General features: G+C 41.9%; 1 protein-coding gene and 98 pseudogenes across 4 annotated transcripts in view; all 99 read left to right on the top strand.

The window, feature by feature from the left end:
• Positions 1-22211, top strand: part of NFIC (nuclear factor I C) — an 863572-nt gene that overhangs the window by 721318 nt on the left and 120043 nt on the right. The window lies entirely within an intron of this gene.
• On the top strand, positions 12-130 carry LOC142734284 (5S ribosomal RNA; annotated as a pseudogene).
• Positions 198-316, top strand: LOC142712846 (5S ribosomal RNA; annotated as a pseudogene).
• Positions 1128-1246, top strand: LOC142706362 (5S ribosomal RNA; annotated as a pseudogene).
• On the top strand, positions 1500-1618 carry LOC142736430 (5S ribosomal RNA; annotated as a pseudogene).
• On the top strand, positions 1686-1804 carry LOC142733367 (5S ribosomal RNA; annotated as a pseudogene).
• Positions 1872-1990, top strand: LOC142736811 (5S ribosomal RNA; annotated as a pseudogene).
• Positions 2058-2176, top strand: LOC142712835 (5S ribosomal RNA; annotated as a pseudogene).
• Positions 2244-2362, top strand: LOC142666674 (5S ribosomal RNA; annotated as a pseudogene).
• Positions 2616-2734, top strand: LOC142691461 (5S ribosomal RNA; annotated as a pseudogene).
• Positions 3842-3960, top strand: LOC142705655 (5S ribosomal RNA; annotated as a pseudogene).
• Positions 4028-4146, top strand: LOC142666755 (5S ribosomal RNA; annotated as a pseudogene).
• Positions 4214-4332, top strand: LOC142699965 (5S ribosomal RNA; annotated as a pseudogene).
• Positions 4400-4518, top strand: LOC142712823 (5S ribosomal RNA; annotated as a pseudogene).
• Positions 4586-4704, top strand: LOC142736863 (5S ribosomal RNA; annotated as a pseudogene).
• Positions 4772-4890, top strand: LOC142687328 (5S ribosomal RNA; annotated as a pseudogene).
• On the top strand, positions 4958-5076 carry LOC142715754 (5S ribosomal RNA; annotated as a pseudogene).
• Positions 5144-5262, top strand: LOC142737102 (5S ribosomal RNA; annotated as a pseudogene).
• Positions 5330-5448, top strand: LOC142735365 (5S ribosomal RNA; annotated as a pseudogene).
• On the top strand, positions 5516-5634 carry LOC142666729 (5S ribosomal RNA; annotated as a pseudogene).
• On the top strand, positions 5702-5820 carry LOC142728986 (5S ribosomal RNA; annotated as a pseudogene).
• Positions 5888-6006, top strand: LOC142704791 (5S ribosomal RNA; annotated as a pseudogene).
• LOC142711617 (5S ribosomal RNA) lies at positions 6074-6192 on the top strand (annotated as a pseudogene).
• Positions 6260-6378, top strand: LOC142727947 (5S ribosomal RNA; annotated as a pseudogene).
• On the top strand, positions 6446-6564 carry LOC142737381 (5S ribosomal RNA; annotated as a pseudogene).
• On the top strand, positions 6632-6750 carry LOC142712812 (5S ribosomal RNA; annotated as a pseudogene).
• Positions 6818-6936, top strand: LOC142736353 (5S ribosomal RNA; annotated as a pseudogene).
• LOC142702763 (5S ribosomal RNA) lies at positions 7004-7122 on the top strand (annotated as a pseudogene).
• LOC142702262 (5S ribosomal RNA) lies at positions 7190-7308 on the top strand (annotated as a pseudogene).
• LOC142679109 (5S ribosomal RNA) lies at positions 7376-7494 on the top strand (annotated as a pseudogene).
• LOC142736783 (5S ribosomal RNA) lies at positions 7562-7680 on the top strand (annotated as a pseudogene).
• Positions 7748-7866, top strand: LOC142738073 (5S ribosomal RNA; annotated as a pseudogene).
• On the top strand, positions 7934-8052 carry LOC142738061 (5S ribosomal RNA; annotated as a pseudogene).
• LOC142666601 (5S ribosomal RNA) lies at positions 8120-8238 on the top strand (annotated as a pseudogene).
• LOC142672819 (5S ribosomal RNA) lies at positions 8306-8424 on the top strand (annotated as a pseudogene).
• LOC142736243 (5S ribosomal RNA) lies at positions 8492-8610 on the top strand (annotated as a pseudogene).
• Positions 8864-8982, top strand: LOC142729134 (5S ribosomal RNA; annotated as a pseudogene).
• On the top strand, positions 9050-9168 carry LOC142696320 (5S ribosomal RNA; annotated as a pseudogene).
• Positions 9236-9354, top strand: LOC142738387 (5S ribosomal RNA; annotated as a pseudogene).
• On the top strand, positions 9422-9540 carry LOC142679894 (5S ribosomal RNA; annotated as a pseudogene).
• Positions 9608-9726, top strand: LOC142679960 (5S ribosomal RNA; annotated as a pseudogene).
• LOC142688195 (5S ribosomal RNA) lies at positions 9794-9912 on the top strand (annotated as a pseudogene).
• LOC142689010 (5S ribosomal RNA) lies at positions 9980-10098 on the top strand (annotated as a pseudogene).
• On the top strand, positions 10340-10458 carry LOC142729354 (5S ribosomal RNA; annotated as a pseudogene).
• LOC142685990 (5S ribosomal RNA) lies at positions 10526-10644 on the top strand (annotated as a pseudogene).
• LOC142712657 (5S ribosomal RNA) lies at positions 10712-10830 on the top strand (annotated as a pseudogene).
• Positions 10898-11016, top strand: LOC142694794 (5S ribosomal RNA; annotated as a pseudogene).
• On the top strand, positions 11084-11202 carry LOC142706716 (5S ribosomal RNA; annotated as a pseudogene).
• Positions 11270-11388, top strand: LOC142693821 (5S ribosomal RNA; annotated as a pseudogene).
• On the top strand, positions 11456-11574 carry LOC142674244 (5S ribosomal RNA; annotated as a pseudogene).
• On the top strand, positions 11642-11760 carry LOC142698502 (5S ribosomal RNA; annotated as a pseudogene).
• On the top strand, positions 11828-11946 carry LOC142711350 (5S ribosomal RNA; annotated as a pseudogene).
• Positions 12386-12504, top strand: LOC142673340 (5S ribosomal RNA; annotated as a pseudogene).
• Positions 12572-12690, top strand: LOC142737203 (5S ribosomal RNA; annotated as a pseudogene).
• Positions 12758-12876, top strand: LOC142694927 (5S ribosomal RNA; annotated as a pseudogene).
• Positions 12943-13061, top strand: LOC142735880 (5S ribosomal RNA; annotated as a pseudogene).
• On the top strand, positions 13129-13247 carry LOC142735515 (5S ribosomal RNA; annotated as a pseudogene).
• On the top strand, positions 13315-13433 carry LOC142716643 (5S ribosomal RNA; annotated as a pseudogene).
• Positions 13501-13619, top strand: LOC142735514 (5S ribosomal RNA; annotated as a pseudogene).
• On the top strand, positions 13687-13805 carry LOC142696620 (5S ribosomal RNA; annotated as a pseudogene).
• Positions 13873-13991, top strand: LOC142683526 (5S ribosomal RNA; annotated as a pseudogene).
• On the top strand, positions 14059-14177 carry LOC142737740 (5S ribosomal RNA; annotated as a pseudogene).
• On the top strand, positions 14245-14363 carry LOC142738134 (5S ribosomal RNA; annotated as a pseudogene).
• Positions 14431-14549, top strand: LOC142729819 (5S ribosomal RNA; annotated as a pseudogene).
• On the top strand, positions 14617-14735 carry LOC142733789 (5S ribosomal RNA; annotated as a pseudogene).
• Positions 14803-14921, top strand: LOC142696543 (5S ribosomal RNA; annotated as a pseudogene).
• LOC142736106 (5S ribosomal RNA) lies at positions 14989-15107 on the top strand (annotated as a pseudogene).
• Positions 15175-15293, top strand: LOC142685461 (5S ribosomal RNA; annotated as a pseudogene).
• On the top strand, positions 15361-15479 carry LOC142705512 (5S ribosomal RNA; annotated as a pseudogene).
• On the top strand, positions 15733-15851 carry LOC142732788 (5S ribosomal RNA; annotated as a pseudogene).
• On the top strand, positions 15919-16037 carry LOC142733362 (5S ribosomal RNA; annotated as a pseudogene).
• LOC142668312 (5S ribosomal RNA) lies at positions 16105-16223 on the top strand (annotated as a pseudogene).
• LOC142697439 (5S ribosomal RNA) lies at positions 16477-16595 on the top strand (annotated as a pseudogene).
• On the top strand, positions 16663-16781 carry LOC142738358 (5S ribosomal RNA; annotated as a pseudogene).
• On the top strand, positions 16849-16967 carry LOC142695799 (5S ribosomal RNA; annotated as a pseudogene).
• On the top strand, positions 17035-17153 carry LOC142737590 (5S ribosomal RNA; annotated as a pseudogene).
• On the top strand, positions 17221-17339 carry LOC142732227 (5S ribosomal RNA; annotated as a pseudogene).
• Positions 17407-17525, top strand: LOC142711217 (5S ribosomal RNA; annotated as a pseudogene).
• Positions 17593-17711, top strand: LOC142728767 (5S ribosomal RNA; annotated as a pseudogene).
• Positions 17779-17897, top strand: LOC142737350 (5S ribosomal RNA; annotated as a pseudogene).
• LOC142666092 (5S ribosomal RNA) lies at positions 17965-18083 on the top strand (annotated as a pseudogene).
• Positions 18151-18269, top strand: LOC142671594 (5S ribosomal RNA; annotated as a pseudogene).
• Positions 18337-18455, top strand: LOC142737017 (5S ribosomal RNA; annotated as a pseudogene).
• LOC142668478 (5S ribosomal RNA) lies at positions 18523-18641 on the top strand (annotated as a pseudogene).
• Positions 18709-18827, top strand: LOC142708634 (5S ribosomal RNA; annotated as a pseudogene).
• LOC142687909 (5S ribosomal RNA) lies at positions 18895-19013 on the top strand (annotated as a pseudogene).
• Positions 19081-19199, top strand: LOC142738217 (5S ribosomal RNA; annotated as a pseudogene).
• LOC142674377 (5S ribosomal RNA) lies at positions 19454-19573 on the top strand (annotated as a pseudogene).
• Positions 19641-19759, top strand: LOC142695788 (5S ribosomal RNA; annotated as a pseudogene).
• On the top strand, positions 19835-19953 carry LOC142737608 (5S ribosomal RNA; annotated as a pseudogene).
• On the top strand, positions 20021-20139 carry LOC142724698 (5S ribosomal RNA; annotated as a pseudogene).
• LOC142737696 (5S ribosomal RNA) lies at positions 20207-20325 on the top strand (annotated as a pseudogene).
• On the top strand, positions 20393-20511 carry LOC142736104 (5S ribosomal RNA; annotated as a pseudogene).
• Positions 20951-21069, top strand: LOC142733359 (5S ribosomal RNA; annotated as a pseudogene).
• LOC142732777 (5S ribosomal RNA) lies at positions 21137-21255 on the top strand (annotated as a pseudogene).
• On the top strand, positions 21323-21441 carry LOC142668367 (5S ribosomal RNA; annotated as a pseudogene).
• On the top strand, positions 21695-21813 carry LOC142697495 (5S ribosomal RNA; annotated as a pseudogene).
• LOC142738362 (5S ribosomal RNA) lies at positions 21881-21999 on the top strand (annotated as a pseudogene).
• LOC142695777 (5S ribosomal RNA) lies at positions 22067-22185 on the top strand (annotated as a pseudogene).

The raw sequence follows: 22211 nt of genomic DNA, 5'->3' as shown, positions 1-22211 counted from the left end.
AAGCATTTAACGTCAATGGCCATTCTAAGCTGAATGTGCCTGCTCTCGTCCGAACGCAGAAGTTACACAGCTTAAGACCTCGCTAGTACCAGTGTGGGAGACTGTCTGGGAATCTGTGGTGCGGTTGACTTTTTATTATGTCGTTTAGATTTTGTTTCACAATCGATTAAAAAGGACTATGGATTAAAGCCTTTAATGTCAATGGCCATTCTAAGCTGAATGTGCCTGCTCTCGTCAGATCGCAGAAGTTACACAGCTTAAGGCCTCGCTAGTACCAGTGTGGGAGACTGTCTGGGAATCCGTGGTGCGGTTGACTTTTTATTATGTCGTTTAGATTTTGTTTCACAATCGATTAAAAAGGACTATGGATTAAAGCATTTAATGTCAATGGCCATTCTAAGCTGAATGTGCCTGCTCTCGTCAGATCGCAGAAGTTACCCAGCTTAAGGCCTCGCTAGTACCAGTGTGGGAGACTGTCTCGGAATCCGTTGTGCGGTTGAATTTTTATTATGTCGTTTAGATTTTGTTTCACAATCGATTAAAAAGGACTATGGATTAAAGCATTTAAAGTCAATGCTCATTCTAAGCTGAATGTGCCTGCTCTCGTTAAATCGCAGAAGTTACACAGCTTAACGCCTCGCTAGTACCAGTGTGGGAGACTGTCTGGGAATCCGTGGTGCGGTTGACTTTTTATTATGTCGTTTAGATTTTGTTTCACAATAGATTAAATAGGACTATGGATTAAAGCATTTAACGTCAATGGCCATTCTAAGCTGAATGTGCCTGCTCTCGTATCAACGCAGAAGTTACACAGTTTAAGGCCTCGCTAGTTCCAGTGTGGGAGACTGTCTGGGAATCCGTGGTGCGGTTGAGTTTTTATTATGTCGTTTAGATTTTGTTTCACAATCGATTAAAAAGGACTATGGATTAAAGCCTTTAATGTCAATGGCCATTCTAAGCTGAATGTCTCTGCTCTCGTCAGATCGCAGAAGTTACACAGCTTAAGGCCTCGCTGGTACCAGTGAGGGAGACTGTCTGGGAATGCATGGTGCGGTTGACTTTTTATTATGTTGTTTAGATTTTGTTTCACAATAGATTAAATAGGACTATGGATTAAGGCTTTTAATGTCATTGGCCATTCTAAGCTGAATGTGCCTGCTCTCGTCAGATCGCAGAAGTTACACAGCTTAAGGCCTCGCTCCTACCAGTGTGGGAGACTGTCTGGGAATCCGTGGTGCGGTTGACTTTTTATTATGTCGTTTAGATTTTGTTTCACAATCGATTAAAAAGGACTATGCATTAAAGCATTTAATGTCAATGGCCATTCTAAGCTGAATGTGCCTGCTCTCGTTAGATCGTAGAAGTTACACAGCTTAACGCCTCGCTAGTACCAGTGTGGGTGACTGTCTGGGAATCCGTGGTGCGGTCGACTTTTTATTATGTCGTTTAGATTTTGTTTCACAATAGATTAAATAGGACTATGGATTAAAGCATTTAACGTCAATGGCCATTCTAAGCTGAATGTGCCTGCTCTCGTCAGATCGCAGAAGTTACACAGCTTAAGGCCTCGCTAGTACCAGTGTGGGAGACTGTCTGGGAATCCGTGGTGCGGTTAACTTTTTATTATGTTGTTTAGATTTTGTTTCACAATAGATTAAATAGGACTATGGATTAAGGCTTTTAATGTCAATGGCCATTCTAAGCTGAATGTGCCTGCTCTCGTCAGATCGCAGAAGTTACACAGCTTAAGGCCTCGCTAGTACCAGTGTGGGAGACTGTCTGGGAATCCGTGGTGTGGTTGACTTTTTATTATGTCGTTTAGATTTTGTTTCACAATCGATTAAAAAGGACTATGGATTAAAGCACTTAATGTCAATGGCCATTGTAAGCTGAATGTGCATGCTCTCGTTAGATCGCAGAAGTTAAACAGCTTAACGCCTCGCTAGTACCAGTGTGGTAGACTGTCTGGGAATCCGTGGTGCGGTTGACTTTTTATTATTTCGTTTAGATTTTGTTTCACAATAGATTAAATAGGACTATGGATTAAAACATTTAACGTCAATGGCCATTCTAAGCTGAATGTGCCTGCTCTCGTCAGATCGCAGAAGTTACACAGCTTAAGGCCTCGCTAGTACCAGTGTGGGAGACTGTCTGGGAATCCGTGGTGCGGTTGACTTCTTATTATGTCGTTCAGATTTTGTTTCACAATAGATTAAATAGGACTATGGATTAAAGCATTTAACGTCAATAGCCGTTCTAAGCTGAATGTGCCTGCTCTCGTCAGAACGCAGAAGTTACACAGCTTAAGGCCTCGCTAGTACCAGTGTGGGAGACTGTCTGGGAATCCGTGGTGCGGTTGAATTTTTATTATGTCGTTTAGATTTTGTTTCACAATCGATTAAAAAGGACTATGGATTAAAGCATTTAATGTCAATGGCCATTCTAAACTGAATGTCCCTGCTCTCGTCAGATCGCAGAAGTTACACAGCTTAAGGCCTCGCTAGTACCAGTGTGGGAGACTGTCTCGGAATCCGTTGTGCGGTTGAATTTTTATTATGTCGTTTAGATTTTGTTTCACAATAGATTAAATAGGACTATGGATTAAATCATTTAACGTCAATGGCCATTCTAAGCTGAATGTGCCTGCTCTCGTCAGATCGCAGAAGTTACCCAGCTTAAGGCCTCGCTAGTACCAGTGTGGGAGACTGTCTCGGAATCCGTGGTGCGGTTGAATTTTTATTATGTCGTTTAGATTTTGTTTCACAATCGATTAAAAAGGACTATGGATTAAAGCATTTAATGTCAATGGCCATTCTAAGCTGAATGTCACTGCTCTCGTCAGATCGCAGAAGTTACACAGCTTAAAGGGAATGTGTTGCCAGAAAAACATGTTTTTTTTTTAAAAATTAAACATTTAGTGTGTGGGTGATTAAACATTGTTCAAATTTTTTTTATTTTTTTGCACGAGTCCAGGAAATATTATAAATTATTTCTAATTTATAATACTTCCCATTTTTGGTCACTAGATGGAGCTGTTCCCAAAATTGCAGCATTGCAACATTGGGTTAAAAGCCCTCGCTCTAGTGAGCTCTCAGCATCCCCCCTCCTTTATCCTGGCTAGTGCCGGGATAAACGAGGGGTTTGAACGATGTAACCTCCTACACTGTGTGTCGCCATTTTTTGAGCTAACCCACAGTGTAGTAGGTTTACATACAGTAGTAAACACACACAAACACGAACATACATTGAAATCTCTTACCTGCTCCTGCCGCCGCGGCTCCCTCCGGCCCGTCCGCTCCGTTTGCTGCCGCTGGTGCAAGTGCACAAATCCGGAAGCCGCGACCGGAAGTAGTAATATTACTGTCCGGCCGCGACTTCCGGTCCACAGGAAAATGGCGCCGGACGGCGCCAATTTAGAATAGGACTGTGTGGGAGCGGCGCATGCGCAGTTCCCACACAGACGCCGTACACTGCAGTCAATGGGACGGGAGCCGTTCGCAGTCCCTATGGGACTGTGGCTGCCGTATTCCATGTCTGTATGTGTCGTTAATCGACACACACAGAAATGGAACAAAAAATGGCAGCCCCCATAGGGAAGAAAAAGTGTAAAAATAAGAAAAAGTAAAACACAAACACACAAATGAATATAAACGTTTTTATTAAAGCACTAACATCTTTAACATATAAAAAAATAATTTGTGATGACACTGTTCCTTTAAGGCCTCGCTAGTACCAGTGTGGGAGACTGTCTGGGAATCCGTGGTGCTGTTGACTTTTTATTATGTCGTTTAGATTTTGTTTCACAATCGATTAAAAAGGACTATGGATTAAAGCATTTAATGTCAATGGCCATTCTAAGCTGAATGTGCCTGCTCTCGTCAGATCGCAGAAGTTACACAGCCTAAGGCCTCGTTAGTACCAGTGTGGGAGACTGTCTGGGAATCTGTGGTGTGGTTGAGTTTTTATTATGTCGTTTAGATTTTGTTTCACAATCGATTAAAAAGGACTATGGATTAAAGCATTTAATGTCAATTGCCATTCTAAGCTGAATGTCCCTGCTCTCGTCAGATCGCAGAAGTTACACAGTTTAAGGCCTCGCTGGTACCAGTGTGGGAGACTGTCTGGGAATGCGTGGTGCGGTTGACTTTTTATTATGTTGTTTAGATTTTGTTTCACAATAGATTAAATAGGACTATGGATTAAGGCTTTTAATGTCAATGGCCATTCTAAGCTGAATGTGCCTGCTCTCGTCAGATCGCAGAAGTTACACAGCTTAATGCCTCGCTAGTACCAGTGTGGGAGACTGTCTGGGAATCCGTGGTGCGGTTGCCGTTTTATTATGTCGTTTAGATTTTTTTTCACAATCGATTAAAAAGGACTATGGATTAAAGCATTTCATGTCAATGGCCATTCTAAGCTGAATGTGCCTGCTCTCGTCAGATCGCAGAAGTTACACAGCTTAAGGCCTCGCTAGTACCAGTGTGGGAGACTGTCTGGGAATCCGTGGTGCGGTTGACTTTTTATTATGTCGTTTAGATTTTGTTTCACAATAGATTAAATAGGACTATGGATTAAAGCATTTAACGTCAATGGCCATTCTAAGCTGAATGTGCCTGCTCTCGTCAGAACGCAGAAGTTACACAGCTTAAGGCCTCGCTAGTACCAGTGTGGGAGACTGTCCGGGAATCCGTGGTGCGGTTGAATTTTTATTATGTCGTTTAGATTTTGTTTCACAATCGATTAAAAAGGACTATGGATTAAAGCATTTAATGTCAATGGCCATTCTAAACTGAATGTCCTTGCTCTCGTCAGATCGCAGAAGTTACACAGCTTAGGGCCTCGCTAGTACCAGTGTGGGAGACTGTCTGGGAATCCGTGGTGCGGTTGACTTTTTATTATGTTGTTTAGATTTTGTTTCACAATAGATTAAATAGGACTATGGATTAAGGCTTTTAATGTCAATGGCCATTCTAAGCTGAATGTTCCTGCTCTCGTCAGATCGCAGAAGTTACACAGCTTAAGGCCTCGCTAGTACCAGTGTGGGAGACTGTCTGGGAATCCGTGGTGCGGTTGACTTTTTATTATGTCGTTTAGATTTTGTTTCACAATCGATTAAAAAGGACTATGGATTAAAGCATTTAATGTCAAAGGCCATTCTAAGCTGAATGTGCCTGCTCTCGTCAGATCGCAGAAGTTACACAGCTTAAGGCCTCGCTAGTACCAGTGTGGGAGACTGTCTGGGAATCCGTGGTGCGGTTGACTTTTTATTATGTCGTTTAGATTTTGTTTCACAATAGATTAAATAGGACTATGGATTAAAGCATTTAACGTCAATGGCCATTCTAAGCTGAATGTGCCTGCTCTCGTCAGAACGCAGAAGTTACACAGCTTAAGGCCTCGCTAGTACCAGTGTGGGAGACTGTCTGGGAATCCGTGGTGCGGTTGAATTTTTATTATGTCGTTTAGATTTTGTTTCACAATCGATTAAAAAGGACTATGGATTAAAGCATTTAATGTCAATGGCCATTCTAAACTGAATGTCCCTGCTCTCGTCAGATCGCAGAAGTTACACAGCTTAGGGCCTCGCTAGTACCAGTGTGGGAGACTGTCTGGGAATCCGTGGTGCGGTTGACTTTTTATTATGTTGTTTAGATTTTGTTTCACAATAGATTAAATAGGACTATGGATTAAGGCTTTTAATGTCAATGGCCATTCTAAGCTGTATGTACCTGCTCTCGTCAGATCGCAGAAGTTACACAGCTTAAGGCCTCGCTAGTACCGGTGTGGGAGACTGTCTGGGAATCTGTGGTGCGGTTGACTTTTTATTATGTCGTTTAGATTTTGTTTCACAATCGATTAAAAAGGACTATGGATTAAAGCATTTAATGTTAATGGCCATTTTAAGCTGAATGTGCCTGCTCTCGTTAGATCGCAGAAGTTACACAGCTTAACGCCTCCCTAGTACCAGTGTGGGAGACTGTCTGGGAATCCGTGGTGCGGTTAACTTTTTATTATGTCGTTTAGATTTTGTTTCACAATCGATTAAAAAGGACTATGGATTAAAGCATTTAATGTCAATGGCCATTCTAAGCTGAATGTCCCTGCTCTCGTCAGATTGCAGAAGTTACACAGCTTAAGGCCTCGCTAGTACCAGTGTGGGAGACTGTCTGGGAATCCGTGGAGCGGTTGAATTTTTATTATGTCGTTTAGATTTTGTTTCACAATCGATTAAAAAGGACTATGGATTAAAGCATTTAATGTCAATGGCCATTCTAAGCTGAATGTCCCTGCTCTCGTCAGATCGCAGAAGTTACACAGCTTAAGGCCTCGCTAGTACCAGTGTGGGAGACTGTCTGGGAATCCGTGGTGCGGTTGACTTTTTATTATGTCGTTTAGATTTTGTTTCACAATCGATTAAAAAGGACTATGGATTAAAGCATTTAATGTCAATGGCCATTCTAAGCTGAATGTGCCTGCTCTCGTCAGATCGCAGAAGTTACACAGCATAAGGCCTCGCTAGTACCAGTGTGGGAGACTGTCTGGGAATCCGTGGTGCGGTTGACTTTTTATTATGTCGTTTAGATTTTGTTTCACAATAGATTAAATAGGACTATGGATTAAAGCATTTAACGTCAATGGCCATTCTAAGCTGAATGTGCCTGCTCTCGTCAGATCGCAGAAGTTACACAGCTTAAGGCCTCGCTAGTACCAGTGTGGGAGACTGTCTGGGAATCCGTGGTGCGGTTGACTTTTTATTATGTCGTTTAGATTTTGTTTCACAATAGATTAAATAGGACTATGGATTAAAGCATTTAACGTCAATGGCCATTCTAAGCTGAATGTGCCTGCTCTCGTCAGATCGCAGAAGTTACACAGCTTAAGGCCTCGCTAGTACCAGTGTGGGAGACTGTCTGTGAATCCGTGGTGCGGTTGACTTTTTATTATGTAGTTTAGATTTTGTTTCACAATAGATTAAATAGGACTATGGATTAAAGCATTTAACGTCAATGGCCATTCTAAGCTGAATGTGCCTTCTCTCGTCAGATCGCAGAAGTTACACAGCTTAAGGCCTCGCTAGTACCAGTGTGGGAGACTGTCTGTGAATCCGTGGTGCGGTTGACTTTTTATTATGTCGTTTAGATTTTGTTTCACAATAGATTAAATAGGACTATGGATTAAAGCATTTAACGTCAATGGCCATTCTAAGCTGAATGTGCCTTCTCTCGTCAGATCGCAGAAGTTACACAGCTTAAGGTCTCGCTAGTACCAGTGTGGGAGACTGTCTGGGAATCCGTGGTGCGGTTGACTTTTTATTATGTCGTTTAGATTTTGTTTCACAATAGATTAAATAGGACTATGGATTAAAGCATTTAACGTCAATGGCCATTCTAAGCTGAATGTGCCTGCTCTAGTCAGAACGCAGAAGTTACACAGCTTAAGGCCTCGCTAGTACCAGTGTGGGAGACTGTCTGGGAATCCGTGGTGCGGTTGAATTTTTATTATGTCGTTTAGATTTTGTTTCACAATCGATTAAAAAGGACTATGGATTAAAGAATTTAACGTCAATGGCCATTCTAAGCTGAATGTCCCTGCTCTCGTCAGATCGCAGAAGTTACACAGCTTAAGGCCTGGCTAGTACCAGTGTGGGAGACTGTCTGGGAATCCGTGGTGCAGTTGACTTTTTATTATGTTGTTTAGATTTTGTTTCACAATAGATTAAATAGGACTATGGATTAAGGCTTTTAATGTCAATGGCCATTCTAAGCTGAATGTGCCTGCTCTCGTCAGATCGCAGAAGTTACACAGCTTAAGGCCTCGCTAGTACCAGTGTGGGAGACTGTCTGGGAATCCGTGGTGCGGTTGACTTTTTATTATGTCGTTTAGATTTTGTTTCACAATCGATTAAAAAGGACTATGGATTAAAGCCTCTAATGTCAATGGCCATTCTAAGCTGAATGTGCCTGCTCTCGTCAGATCGCAGAAGTTACACAGCTTAAGGCCTCGCTAGTACCAGTGTGGGAGACTGTCTGGGAATCCGTGGTGCGGTTGACTTTTTATTATGTCGTTTAGATTTTGTTTCACAATCGATTAAAAAGGACTATGGATTAAAGCATTTAATGTCAATGGCCATTCTAAGCTGAATGTGCCTGCTCTCGCCAGATCGCAGAAATTACACAGCTTAAGGCCTCGCTAGTACCAGTGTGGGAGACTGTCTGGGAATCCGTGGCGCGGTTGACTTTTTATTATGTCGTTTAGATTTTGTTTCACAATAGATTAAATAGGACTATGGATTAAAGCATTTAACGTAAATGGCCATTCTAAGCTGAATGTGCCTGCTCTCGTCAGAACGCAGAAATTACACAGCTTAAGCCCTCGCTAGTACCAGTGTGGGAGACTGTCTGGGAATCCGTGGTGCGGTTGACTTTTTATTATGTCGTTTAGATTTTGTTTCACAATCGATTAAAAAGGACTATGGATTAAAGCATTTAATGTCAATGGCCATTCTAAGCTGAATGTGCCTGCTCTCGTCAGATCGCAGAAGTTACACAGCTTAAGGCCTCGCTAGTACTAGTGTGGGAGACTGTCTGGGAATCCGTGGTGCGGTTGACTTTTTATTATGTCGTTTAGATTTTGTTTCACAATCGATTAAATAGGACTATGGATTAAAGCATTTAAAGTCAATGGCCATTCTAAGCTGAATGTGCCTGCTCTCGTCAGATCGCAGAAGTTACCCAGCTTAAGGCCTCGCTAGTACCAGTGTGGGAGACTGTCTCGGAATCCGTTGTGCGGTTGAATTTTTATTATGTCGTTTAGATTTTGTTTCACAATCGATTAAAAAGGACTATGGATTAAAGCATTTAATGTTAATGGCCATTCTAAGCTGAATGTCCCTGCTCTCATCAGTTCGCAGAAGTTACACAGCTTAAGGCCTCGCTAGTACCAGTGTGGGAGACTGTCTGGGAATCCGTGGTGCTGTTGACTTTTTATTATGTCGTTTAGATTTTGTTTCACAATCGATTAAAAAGGACTATGGATTAAAGCATTTAATGTCAATGGCCATTCTAAGCTGAATGTGCCTGCTCTCGTCAGATCGCAGAAGTTACACTGCTTAAGGCCTCGCTAGTACCAGTGTGGGAGACTGTCTAGGAATCCGTGGTGCGGTTGAATTTTTATTATGTCGTTTAGATTTTGTTTCACAATCGATTAAAAAGGACTATGGATTAAAGCATTTAACGTCAATGGCCATTCTAAGCTGAATGTGCCTGCTCTCGTCAGAACGCAGAAGTTACATAGCTTAAGTCCTCGCTAGTACCAGTGTGGGAGACTGTCTGGGAATCCGTGGTGCGGTTGACTTTTTATTATGTTGTTTAGATTTTGTTTCACAATAGATTAAATAGGACTATGGATTAAGACTTTTAATGTCAATGGCCATTCTAAGCTGGATGTACCTGCTCTCGTTAGATCGCAGAAGTTACACAGCTAAACGCCTCGCTAGTACCAGTGTGGGAGACTGTCTGGGAATCCGTGGTGCGGTTGACTTTTTATTATGTCGTTTAGATTTTGTTTCACAATAGATTAAATAGGACTATGGATTAAAGCATTTAACGTCAATGGCCATTCTAAGCTGAATGTGCCTGCTCTCGTCAGAACGCAGAAGTTACACAGCTTAAGGCCTCGCTAGTAACAGTGTGGGAGACTGTCTGGGAATCCGTGGTGCGGTTGAATTTTTATTATGTCGTTTAGATTTTATTTCACAATCGATAAAAAAGGACTATGGATTAAAGCATTTAATGTCAATGGCCATTCTAAGCTGAATGTCCCTGCTCTCGTCAGATCGCAGAAGTTACACAGCTTAAGGCCTCGCTAGTATCAGTGTGGGAGACTGTCTGGGAATCCGTGGTGCGGTTGAATTTTTATTGTGTTGTTTAGATTTTGTTTCACAATAGATTAAATAGGACTATGGATTAAGGCTTTTAATTTTAATGGCCATTCTAAGCTGAATGTGCCTGCTCTCGTCAGATCGCAGAAGTTACACCGCTTAAGGCCTCGCTAGTACCAGTGTGGGAGACTGTCTGGGAATCCGTGGTGCGGTTGACTTTTTATTATGTCGTTTAGATTTTGTTTCACAATCGATTAAAAAGGACTATGGATTAAAGCATTTAATGTCAATGGCCATTCTAAGCTGAATGTCCCTGCTCTCGTTAGATCGCAGAAGTTACACAGCTTAACACCTCGCTAGTAACTGTCTGGGAATCCGTGGTGCGGTTGAATTTTTATTATGTCGTTTAGATTTTGTTTCACAATCGATTAAAAAGGACTATGGATTAAAGCATTTAATGTCAATGGCCATTCTAAGCTGAATGTCCCTGCTCTCGTCTGATCGCAGAAGTTACACAGCTTAAGGCCTCGCTAGTACCAGTGTGGGAGACTGTCTGGGAATCCGTGGTGCGGTTGACTTTTTATTATGTCGTTTAGATTTTGTTTCACAATCGATTAAAAAGGACTGTGGATTAAAGCATTTAATGTCAATGGCCATTCTAAGCTGAATGTGCCTGCTCTCGTCAGATCGCAGAAATTACGCAGCTTAAGGCCTCGCTAGTACCAGTGTGGGAGACTGTCTGGGAATCCGTGGTGCGGTTGACTTTTTATTATGTCGTTTAGATTTTGTTTCACAATCGATTAAAAAGGACTATGGATTAAAACATTTAATGTCAATGGCCATTCTAAGCTGAATGTACCTGCTCTCGTCAGATCGCAGAAGTTACACAGCTTAAGGCCTCGCTAGTACCAGTGTGGGAGACTGTCTGGGAATCCGTGGTGCGGTTGACTTTTTATTATGTTGTTTAGATTTTGTTTCACAATAGATTAAATAGGACTATGGATTAAAGCATTTAACGTCAATGGCCATTCTAAGCTGAATGTGCCTTCTCTCGTCAGAACGCAGAAGTTACACAGCTTAAGGCCTCGCTAGTACCAGTGTGGGAGACTGTCTGGGAATCCGTGGTGCGGTTGAATTTTTATTATGTCGTTTAGATTTTGTTTCACAATCGATTAAAAAGGACTATGGATTAAAGCATTTAATGTCAATGGCCATTCTAAGCTGAATGTGCCTGCTCTTGTTAGATCGCAGAAGTTACACAGCTTAACGCCTCGCTAGTACTAGTGTGGGAGACTGTCTGGGAATCCGTGGTGCGGTTGACTTTTTATTATGTTGTTTAGATTTTGTTTCACAATAGATTAAATAGGACTATGGATTAAGGCTGTTAATAACAATGACCATTCTAAGCTGAATGTGCCTGCTTTCGTCAGATCGCAGAAGTTACACAGCTTAAGGCCTCGCTAGTACCAGTGTGGGAGACTGTCTGGGAATCCGTGGTGTGGTTGACTTTTTATTATGTCGTTTAGATTTTGTTTCACAATCGATTAAAAAGGGCTATGGATTAAAGCATTTAATGTCAATGGCCATTCTAAGCTGAATGTCCCTGCTCTCGTCAGATTGCAGTAGTTACACAGCTTAAGGCCTCGCTAGTACCAGTGTGGGAGACTGTCTGGGAATCCGTGGTGCGGTTGACTTTTTATTATGTTGTTTAGATTTTGTTTCACAATAGATTAAATAGGACTATGGATTAAGGCTGTTAATATCAATGGCCATTCTAAGCTGAATGTGCCTTCTCTCGTCAGATCGCAGAAGTTACACAGCTTAAGGCCTCGCTAGTACCAGTGTGGGAGACTGTCTGGGAATCCGTGGTGCGGTTGACTTTTTATTATGTCGTTTAGATTTTGTTTCACAATCGATTAAAAAGGACTATGGATTAAAGCATTTAATGTCAATGGCCATTCTAAGCTGAATGTGCCTGCTCTTGTTAGATCGCAGAAGTTACACAGCTTAACGCCTCGCTAGTACCAGTGTGGGAGACTGTCTGGGAATCCGTGGTGCGGTTGACTTTTTATTATGTTGTTTAGATTTTGTTTCACAATAGATTAAATAGGACTATGGATTAAGGCTGTTAATAACAATGACCATTCTAAGCTGAATGTGCCTCCTTTCGTCAGATCGCAGAAGTTGCACAGCTTAAGGCCTCGCTATTACCAGTGTGGGAGACTGTCTGGGAATCCGTGGTGCGGTTGACTTTTTATTATGTTGTTTAGATTTTGTTTCACAATAGATTAAATAGGACTATGGATTAAGGCTGTTAATAACAATGACCATTCTAAGCTGAATGTGCCTCCTTTCGTCAGATCGCAGAAGTTGCACAGGTTAAGGCCTCGCTATTACCAGTGTGGGAGACTGTCTGGGAATCCGTGGTGCGGTTGACTTTTTATTATGTCGTTTAGATTTTGTTTCACAATCAATTAAAAAGGACTATGGATAAAAACATTTAATGTCAATGGCCATTCTAAGCTGAATGTGCCTGCTCTCGTCAGATCACAGAAGTTACACAGCTTAAGGCCTCGTTAGTACCAGTGTGGGAGACTGTCTGGGAATCCGTGGTGCGGTTGAATTTTTATTATGTCGTTTAGATTTTGTTTCACAATCAATTAAAAAGGACTATGGATTAAAACATTTAATGTCAATGGCCATTCTAAGCTGAATGTGCCTGCTCTCGTCAGATCGCAGAAGTTACACAGCTTAAGGCCTTGCTAGTACCAGTGTGGGAGACTGTCTGGGAATCCGTGGTGCGGTTGTCTTTTTATTATGTCGTTTAGATTTTGTTTCACAATAGATTAAATAGGACTATGGATTAAAGCATTTAACGTCAATGGCCATTCTAAGCTGAATGTGCCTGCTCTCATCAGAACACAGAAGTTACACAGCTTAAGGCCTCGCTAGTACCAGTGTTGGAGACTGTCTGGGAATCCGTGGTGCGGTAGAATTTTTATTATGTCGTTTAGATTTTGTTTCACAATCGATTAAAAAGGACTATGGATTAAACATTTAATGTCAATGGCCATTCTAAGCTGAATGTGCCTGCTCTCGTCAGATCGCAGAAGTTACACAGCTTAAGGCCTCGCTAGTACTAGTGTGGGAGACTGTCTGGGAATCCGTGGTGCGGTTGACTTTTTATTATGTTGTTTAGATTTTGTTTCACAATAGATTAAATAGGACTATGGATTAAGGCTTTTAATGGCAATGGCCATTCTAAGCTGAATGTGCCTGCTCTCGTCAGATCGCAGAAGTTACACAGCTTAAGGCCTCGTTAGTACCAGTGTGGGAGACTGTCTGGGAATCCGTGGTGCGGTTGACTTTTTATTATGTCGTTTAGATTTTGTTTCACAATTGATTAAAAAGGACTATGGATTAAAGCATTTAATGTCAATGGCCATTCTAAGCTGAATGTGCCTGCTCTCGTCAGATCGCAGAAGTTACACAGCTTAAGGCCTCGTAAGTACCAGTGTGGGAGACTGTCTGGGAATCCGTGGTGCGGTTGACTTTTTATTATGTTGTTTAGATTTTGTTTCACAATAGATTAAATAGGACTATGGATTAAGGCTCTTAATGGCAATGGCCATTCTAAGCTGAATGTGCCTGCTCTCGTCAGATCGCAGAAGTTACACAGCTTAAGGCCTCGTTAGTACCAGTGTGGGAGACTGTCTGGGAATCCGTGGTGCGGTTGACTTTTTATTATGTCGTTTAGATTTTGTTTCACAATCGATTAAAAAGGACTATGGATTAAAGCGTTTAATGTCAATGGCCATTCTAAGCTGAATGTGCCTGCTCTCGTTAGATCGCAGAAGTTACACAACTTAACGCCTCGCTAGTACCAGTGTGGGAGACTGTCTGGGAATCCGTGGTGTTGTTGACTTTTTATTATGTCGTTTAGATTTTGTTTCACAATAGATTAAATAGGACTATGGATTAAAGCATTTAACGTCAATGGCCATTCTAAGCTGAATGTGCCTGCTCTCGTCAGATCGCAGAAGTTACACATCTTAAGGCCTCGCTAGTACCAGTGTGGGAGACTGTCTGGGAATCCGTGGTGCGGTTGAATTTTTATTATGTCGTTTAGATTTTGTTTCACAATCGATTAAAAAGGACTATGGATTAAAGCATTTAATGTCAATGGCCATTCTAAGCTGAATGTCCCTGCTCTCGTCAGATCGCAGAAGTTACACAGCTTAAGGCCTCGCTAGTACCAGTGTGGGAGACTGTCTGTGAATCCGTGGTGCGGTTGACTTTTTATTATGTTGTTTAGATTTTGTTTCACAATAGATTAAATAGGACTATGGATTAAGGCTTTTAATGTCAATAGCCATTCTAAGCTGAATGTCCCTGCTCTCGTCAGATCGCAGAAGTTACACAGCTTAAGGCCTCGCTAGTACCAGTGTGGGAGACTGTCTGTGAATCCGTGGTGCGGTTGACTTTTTATTATGTTGTTTAGATTTTGTTTCACAATAGATTAAATAGGACTATGGATTAAGGCTTTTAATGTCAATAGCCATTCTAAGCTGAATGTCCCTGCTCTCGTCAGATCGCAGAAGTTACACAGCTTAAGGCCTCGCTAGTACCAGTGTGGGAGACTGTCTGGGAATCCGTGGTGCGGTTGACTTTATATTATGTTGTTTAGATTTTGTTTCACAATCGATTAAAAAGGACTATGGATTAAAGCATTTAATGTCTATGGCCATTCTAAGCTGAATGTGCCTGCTCTCGTCAGATCGCAGAAGTTACACAGCTTAAGGCCTCGCTAGTACCAGTGTGGGAGACTGTCTGGGAATCCGTGGTGCGGTTGACTTTTTATTATGGCGTTTAGATTTTGTTTCACAATCGATTAAAAAGGACTATGGATTAAAGCATTTAATGTCAATGGCCATTCTAAGCTGAATGTGCCTGCTCTCGTTAGATCACAGAAGTTACACAGCTTAAGGCCTCGCTAGTACCAGTGTGGGAGACTGTCTGGGAATCCATGGTGCGGTTGACTTCTTATTATGTCGTTTAGATTTTGTTTCACAATAGATTAAATAGGACTATGGATTAAAGCATTTATCGTCAATGGCCATTCTAAGCTGAATGTGCATGCTCTCGTCAGAACGCAGAAGTTACACAGCTTAAGGCCTCGCTAGTACCAGTGTGGGAGACTGTCTGGGAATCCGTGGTGCGGTTGACTTTTTATTATGTTGTTTAGCTTTTGTTTCACAATAGATTAAATAGGACTATGGATTAAGGCTTTTAATGTCAATGGCCATTCTAAGCTGAATGTGCCTGCTCTCGTCAGATCGCAGAAGTTACACAGCTTAAGCCCTCGCTAGTACCAGTGTGGGAGATTGTCTGGGAATCCGTGGTGCGGTTGACTTTTTATTATGTCGTTTAGATTTTGTTTCACAATCGATTAAATAGGACTATGGATTAAAGCACTTAACGTCAATGGCCATTCTAAGCTGAATGTGCATGCTCTCGTCAGATCGCAGAAGTTACACAGCTTAAGGCCTCGCTAGTACCAGTGTGGGAGACTGTCTGGGAATCCGTGGTGCGGTTGCATTTTTATTATGTCGTTTAGATTTTGTTTCACAATCGATTAAAAAGGACTATGGATTAAGGCATTTAATGTCAATGCCCATTCTAAGCTGAATGTCCATGCTCTCGTCAGATCGCAGAAGTTACACAGCTTAAGGCCTCGCTAGTACCAGTGTGGGAGACTGTCTGTGAATCCGTGGTGCGGTTGACTTTTTATTATGTCGTTTAGATTTTGTTTCACAATCGATTAAAAAGGACTATGGATTAAAGCATTTAATGTCAATGGCCATTCTAAGCTGAATGTGCCTGCTCTCGTCAGATCGCAGAAGTTACACAGCTTAAGGCCTCGCTAGTACCAGTGTGGGAGACTGTCTGGGAATCCGTGGTGTGGTTGACTTTTTATTATGTCGTTTAGATTTTGTTTCACAATCGATTAAAAAGGACTATGGATTAAAGCATTTAATGTCAATGGCCATTCTAAGCTGAATGTGCCTGCTCTCGTCAGATCGCAGAAGTTACACAGCTTAAGGCCTCGCTAGTACCAGTGTGGGAGACTGTCTGGGAATCCGTGGTGTGGTTGACTTTTTATTATGTCGTTTAGATTTTGTTTCACAATCGATTAAAAAGGACTATGGATTAAAGCATTTACTGTCAATGGCCATTCTAAGCTGAATGTGCCTGCTCTCGTCAGATCGCAGAAGTTACACAGCTTAAGGCCTCGCTAGTACCAGTGTGGGAGACTGTCTGGGAATCCGTGGTGTGGCTGACTTTTTATTATGTCGTTTAGATTTTGTTTCACAATAGATTAAATAGGACTATGGATTAAAGCATTTAACGTCAATGGCCATTCTAAGCTCAATGTGCCTGCTCTCGTCAGAACGCAGCAGTTACACAGCTTAAGGCCTCGCTAGTACCAGTGTGGGAGACTGTCTTGGAATCCGTGGCGCGGTTGAATTTTTATTATGTCGTTTAGATTTTGTTTCACAATCGATTAAAAAGGACTATGGATTAAAGCATTTAATGTCAATGGACATTCTAAGCTGAATGTCCCTGCTCTCGTCAGATCGCAGAAGTTACACAGCTTAAGGCCTCGCTAGTACCAGTGTGGGAGACTGTCTGGGAATCCGTGGTGCGGTTGAATTTTTATTATGTCGTTTAGATTTTGTTTCACAATAGATTAAATAGGACTATGGATTAAAGCATCTAACGTCAATGGCTATTCTAAGCTGAATGTGCCTGCTCTCGTCAGATCGCAGAAGTTACACAGCTTAAGGCCTCGCTAGTACCAGTGTGGGAGACTGTCTGGGAATCCGTGGTGCGGTTGAATTTTTATTTTTTCGTTTAGATTTTGTTTCACAATCGATTAAAAAGGACTATGGATTAAAGCATTTAATGTCAATGGCCATTCTAAGCTGAATGTCCCTACTCTCGTCAGATCGCAGAAGTTACACAGCTTAAGGCCTCGCTAGTACCAGTGTGGGAGACTGTCTGGGAATCCGTGGTGCGGTTGCCTTTTTATTATGTCGTTTAGATTTTGTTTCACAATCGATTAAAAAGGACTATGGATTAAAGCATTTAATGTCAATGGCCATTCTAAGCTGAATGTGCCTGCTCTCGTCAGATCGCAGAAGTTACACAGCTTAAGGCCTCGCTAGTACCAGTGTGGGAGACTGTCTGGGAATCCGTAGTGCGGTTGACTTTTTATTATGTCGTTTAGATTTTGTTTCACAATCGATTAAAAAGGACTATGGATTAAAGCATTCAATGTCAATGGTCATTCTAAGCTGAATGTGCCTGCTCTCGTCAGATCGCAGAAGTTACACAGCTTAAGGCCTCGCTAGTACCAGTTTGGGAGACTGTCTGGGAATCCGTGGTGCGGTTGACTTCTTATTATGTCGTTTAGATTTTGTTTCACAATAGATTAAATAGGACTATGGATTGAAGCATTTATCGTCAATGGCCATTCTAAGCTGAATGTGCATGCTCTCGTCAGAACGCAGAAGTTACACGGCTTAAGGCCTCGCTAGTACCAGTGTGGGAGACTGTCTGTGAATCCGTGGTGCGGTTGAATTTTTATTATGTCGTTTAGATTTTGTTTCACAATCGATTAAAAAGGACTATGGATTAAAGCATTTAATGTCAATGGCCATTCTAAGCTGAATGTGCCTGCTCTCGTCAGACCGCAGAAGTTACACAGCTTAAGGCCTCGCTAGTACCAGTGTGGGAGACTGTCTGGGAATCCGTGGTGCGGTTGACTTTTTATTATGTCGTTTAGATTTTGTTTCACAATCGATTAAAAAGGACTATGGATTAAAGCATTTAATGTCAATGGCCATTCTAAGCTGAATGTGCCTGCTCTCGTCAGATCGCAGAAGTTACACAGCTTAAGGCTTTGCTAGTACCAGTGTGGGAGACTGTCTGGGAATCCGTGGTGCGGTTGACTTTTTATTATGTCGTTTAGATTTTGTTTCACAATAGATTAAATAGGACTATGGATTAAAGCATTTAATGTCAATGGCCATTCTAAGCTGATTGTGCCTGCTCTCGTCAGAACGCAGAAGTTACACAGCTTAAGGCCTCGCTAGTACCAGTGTGGGAAACTGTCTGGGAATCCGTGGTGCGGTTGAATTTTTATTATGTCGTTTAGATTTTGTTTCACAATCGATTAAAAAGGACTATGTATTAAAGCATTTAATGTCAATGGCCATTCAAAGCTGAATGTCCCTGTTCTCGTCAGATCGCAGAAGTTACACAGCTTAAGGCCTCGCTAGTACCAGTGTGGGAGACTGTCTGGGAATACGTGGTGCGGTTGACTTTTTATTATGTTGTTTAGATTTTGTTTCACAATAAATTAAATAGGACTATGGATTAAGGCTTTTAATGTCAATGGCCATTCTAAGCTGAATGTGCCTGCTCTCGTCAGATCGCAGAAGTTACACAGCTTAAGGCCTCGCTAGTACCAGTGTGGGAGACTGTCTGGGAATCCGTGGTGCGGCTGACTTTTTATTATGTCGTTTAGATTTTGTTTCACAATCGATTAAAAAGGACTATGGATTAAAGCATTTAATGTCTATGGCCATTCTAAGCTGAATGTGCCTGCTCTCGTCAGATCGCAGAAGTTACACAGCTTAAGGCCTCGCTAGTACCAGTGTGGGAGACTGTCTGGGAATCCGTGGTGCGGCTGACTTTTTATTATGTCGTTTAGATTTTGTTTCACAATAGATTAAATAGGACTATGGATTAAAGCATTTAACGTCAATGGCCATTCTAAGCTCAATGTGCCTGCTCTCGTCAGAACGCAGCAGTTACACAGCTTAAGGCCTCGCTAGTACCAGTGTGGGAGACTGTCTTGGAATCCGTGGTGCGGTTGAATTTTTATTATGTCGTTTAGATTTTGTTTCACAATCGATTAAAAAGGACTATGGATTAAAGCATTTAATGTCAATGGACATTCTAAGCTGAATGTCCCTGCTCTCGTCAGATCGCAGAAGTTACACAGCTTAAGACCTCGCTAGTACCAGTGTGGGAGACTGTCTGGGAATCCGTGGTGCGGTTGACTTTTTATTATGTTGTTTAGATTTTGTTTCACAATAGATTAAATAGGACTATGGATTAAGGCTTTTAATGTCAATGGCCATTCTAAGCTGGATGTGCCTGCTCTGGTCAGAACGCAGAAGTTACACAGCTTAAGGCCTCGCTAGTACCATTGTGGGAGACTGTCTGGGAATCCGTGGTGCGGTTGACATTTTTATTGTGTCGTTTAGATTTTGTTTCACAATCGATTAAAAAGGACTATGGATTAAAGCCTTTAATGTCAATGGCCATTCTAAGCTGAATGTCCCTGCTCTTGTTAGATCGCAGAAGTTACACAGCTTAATGCCTCGCTAGTACCAGTGTGGGAGACTGTCTGGGAATCCGTGGTGCGGTTGACTTTTTATTATGTCGTTTAGATTTTGTTTCACAATAGATTAAATAGGACTATGGATTAAAGCATTTAACGTCAATGGCCATTCTAAGCTGAATGTGCCTGCTCTCGTCGAGATCGCAGAAGTTACACAGCTTAAGGCCTCGCTAGTACCAGTGTGGGAGACTGTCTGGGAATCCGTGGTGCGGTTGAATTTTTATTATGTCGTTTAGATTTTGTTTCACAATCGATTAAAAAGGACTATGGATTAAAGCATTTAATGTCAATGGCCATTCTAAGCTGAATGTCCCTACTCTCGTCAGATCGCAGAAGTTACACAGCTTAAGGCCTCGCTAGTACCAGTGTGGGAGACTGTCTGGGAATCCGTGGTGCGGTTGCCTTTTTATTATGTCGTTTAGATTTTGTTTCACAATCGATTAAAAAGGACTATGGATTAAAGGATTAAAGCATTTAATGTCAATGGCCATTCTAAGCTGAATGTGCCTGCTCTCGTCAGATCGCAGAAGTTACACAGCTTAAGGCCTCGCTAGTACCAGTGTGGGAGACTGTCTGGGAATCCGTAGTGCGGTTGACTTTTTATTATGTCGTTTAGATTTTGTTTCACAATCGATTAAAAAGGACTATGGATTAAAGCATTTAATGTCAATGGCCATTCTAAGCTGAATGTGCCTGCTCTCGTCAGATCGCAGAAGTTACACAGCTTAAGGCCTCGCTAGTACCAGTTTGGGAGACTGTCTGGGAATCCGTGGTGCGGTTGACTTTTTATTATGGCGTTTAGATTTTGTTTCACAATCGATTAAAAAGGACTATGGATTAAAGCATTTAATGTCAATGGCCATTCTAAGCTGAATGTGCCTGCTCTCGTTAGATCACAGAAATTACACAGCTTAAGGCCTCGCTAGTACCAGTGTGGGAGACTGTCTGGGAATCCGTGGTGCGGTTGACTTCTTATTATGTCGTTTAGATTTTGTTTCACAATAGATTAAATAGGACTATGGATTAAAGCATTTATCGTCAATGGCCATTCTAAGCTGAATGTGCATGCTCTCGTCAGAACGCAGAAGTTACACAGCTTAAGGCCTCGCTAGTACCAGTGTGGGAGACTGTCTGGGAATCCGTGGTGCGGTTGACTTTTTATTATGTTGTTTAGCTTTTGTTTCACAATAGATTAAATAGGACTATGGATTAAGGCTTTTAATGTCAATGGCCATTCTAAGCTGAATGTGCCTGCTCTCGTCAGATCGCAGAAGTTACACAGCTTAAGCCCTCGCTAGTACCAGTGTGGGAGATTGTCTGGGAATCCGTGGTGCGGTTGCATTTTTATTATGTCGTTTAGATTTTGTTTCACAATCGATTAAAAAGGACTATGGATTAAGGCATTTAATGTCAATGCCCATTCTAAGCTGAATGTCCATGCTCTCGTCAGATCGCAGAAGTTACACAGCTTAAGGCCTCGCTAGTACCAGTGTGGGAGACTGTCTGTGAATCCGTGGTGCGGTTGACTTTTTATTATGTCGTTTAGATTTTGTTTCACAATCGATTAAAAAGGACTATGGATTAAAGCATTTAATGTCAATGGCCATTCTAAGCTGAATGTGCCTGCTCTCGTCAGATCGCAGAAGTTACACAGCTTAAGGCCTCGCTAGTACCAGTGTGGGAGACTGTCTGGGAATCCGTGGTGTGGTTGACTTTTTATTATGTCGTTTAGATTTTGTTTCACAATCGATTAAAAAGGACTATGGATTAAAGCATTTAATGTCAATGGCCATTCTAAGCTGAATGTGCCTGCTCTCGTCAGATCGCAGAAGTTACACAGCTTAAGGCCTCGCTAGTACCAGTGTGGGAGACTGTCTGGGAATCCGTGGTGTGGTTGACTTTTTATTATGTCGTTTAGATTTTGTTTCACAATCGATTAAAAAGGACTATGGATTAAAGCATTTAATGTCAATGGCCATTCTAAGCTGAATGTGCCTGCTCTCGTCAGATCGCAGAAGTTACACAGCTTAAGGCCTCGCTAGTACCAGTGTGGGAGACTGTCTGGGAATCCGTGGTGTGGCTGACTTTTTATTATGTCGTTTAGATTTTGTTTCACAATAGATTAAATAGGACTATGGATTAAAGCATTTAACGTCAATGGCCATTCTAAGCTCAATGTGCCTGCTCTCGTCAGAACGCAGCAGTTACACAGCTTAAGGCCTCGCTAGTACCAGTGTGGGAGACTGTCTTGGAATCCGTGGCGCGGTTGAATTTTTATTATGTCGTTTAGATTTTGTTTCACAATCGATTAAAAAGGACTATGGATTAAAGCATTTAATGTCAATGGACATTCTAAGCTGAATGTCCCTGCTCTCGTCAGATCGCAGAAGTTACACAGCTTAAGGCCTCGCTAGTACCAGTGTGGGAGACTGTCTGGGAATCCGTGGTGCGGTTGAATTTTTATTATGTCGTTTAGATTTTGTTTCACAATAGATTAAATAGGACTATGGATTAAAGCATCTAACGTCAATGGCTATTCTAAGCTGAATGTGCCTGCTCTCGTCAGATCGCAGAAGTTACACAGCTTAAGGCCTCGCTAGTACCAGTGTGGGAGACTGTCTGGGAATCCGTGGTGCGGTTGAATTTTTATTTTTTCGTTTAGATTTTGTTTCACAATCGATTAAAAAGGACTATGGATTAAAGCATTTAATGTCAATGGCCATTCTAAGCTGAATGTCCCTACTCTCGTCAGATCGCAGAAGTTACACAGCTTAAGGCCTCGCTAGTACCAGTGTGGGAGACTGTCTGGGAATCCGTGGTGCGGTTGCCTTTTTATTATGTCGTTTAGATTTTGTT

This window comes from Rhinoderma darwinii, chromosome 1 (assembly GCF_050947455.1).
Source record: "Rhinoderma darwinii isolate aRhiDar2 chromosome 1, aRhiDar2.hap1, whole genome shotgun sequence".
Classification (NCBI taxonomy): domain Eukaryota; kingdom Metazoa; phylum Chordata; class Amphibia; order Anura; family Rhinodermatidae; genus Rhinoderma; species Rhinoderma darwinii.
Note: the sequence above shows the minus strand (reverse complement) of the source record. Positions and strands in the feature narration are given on the sequence as shown.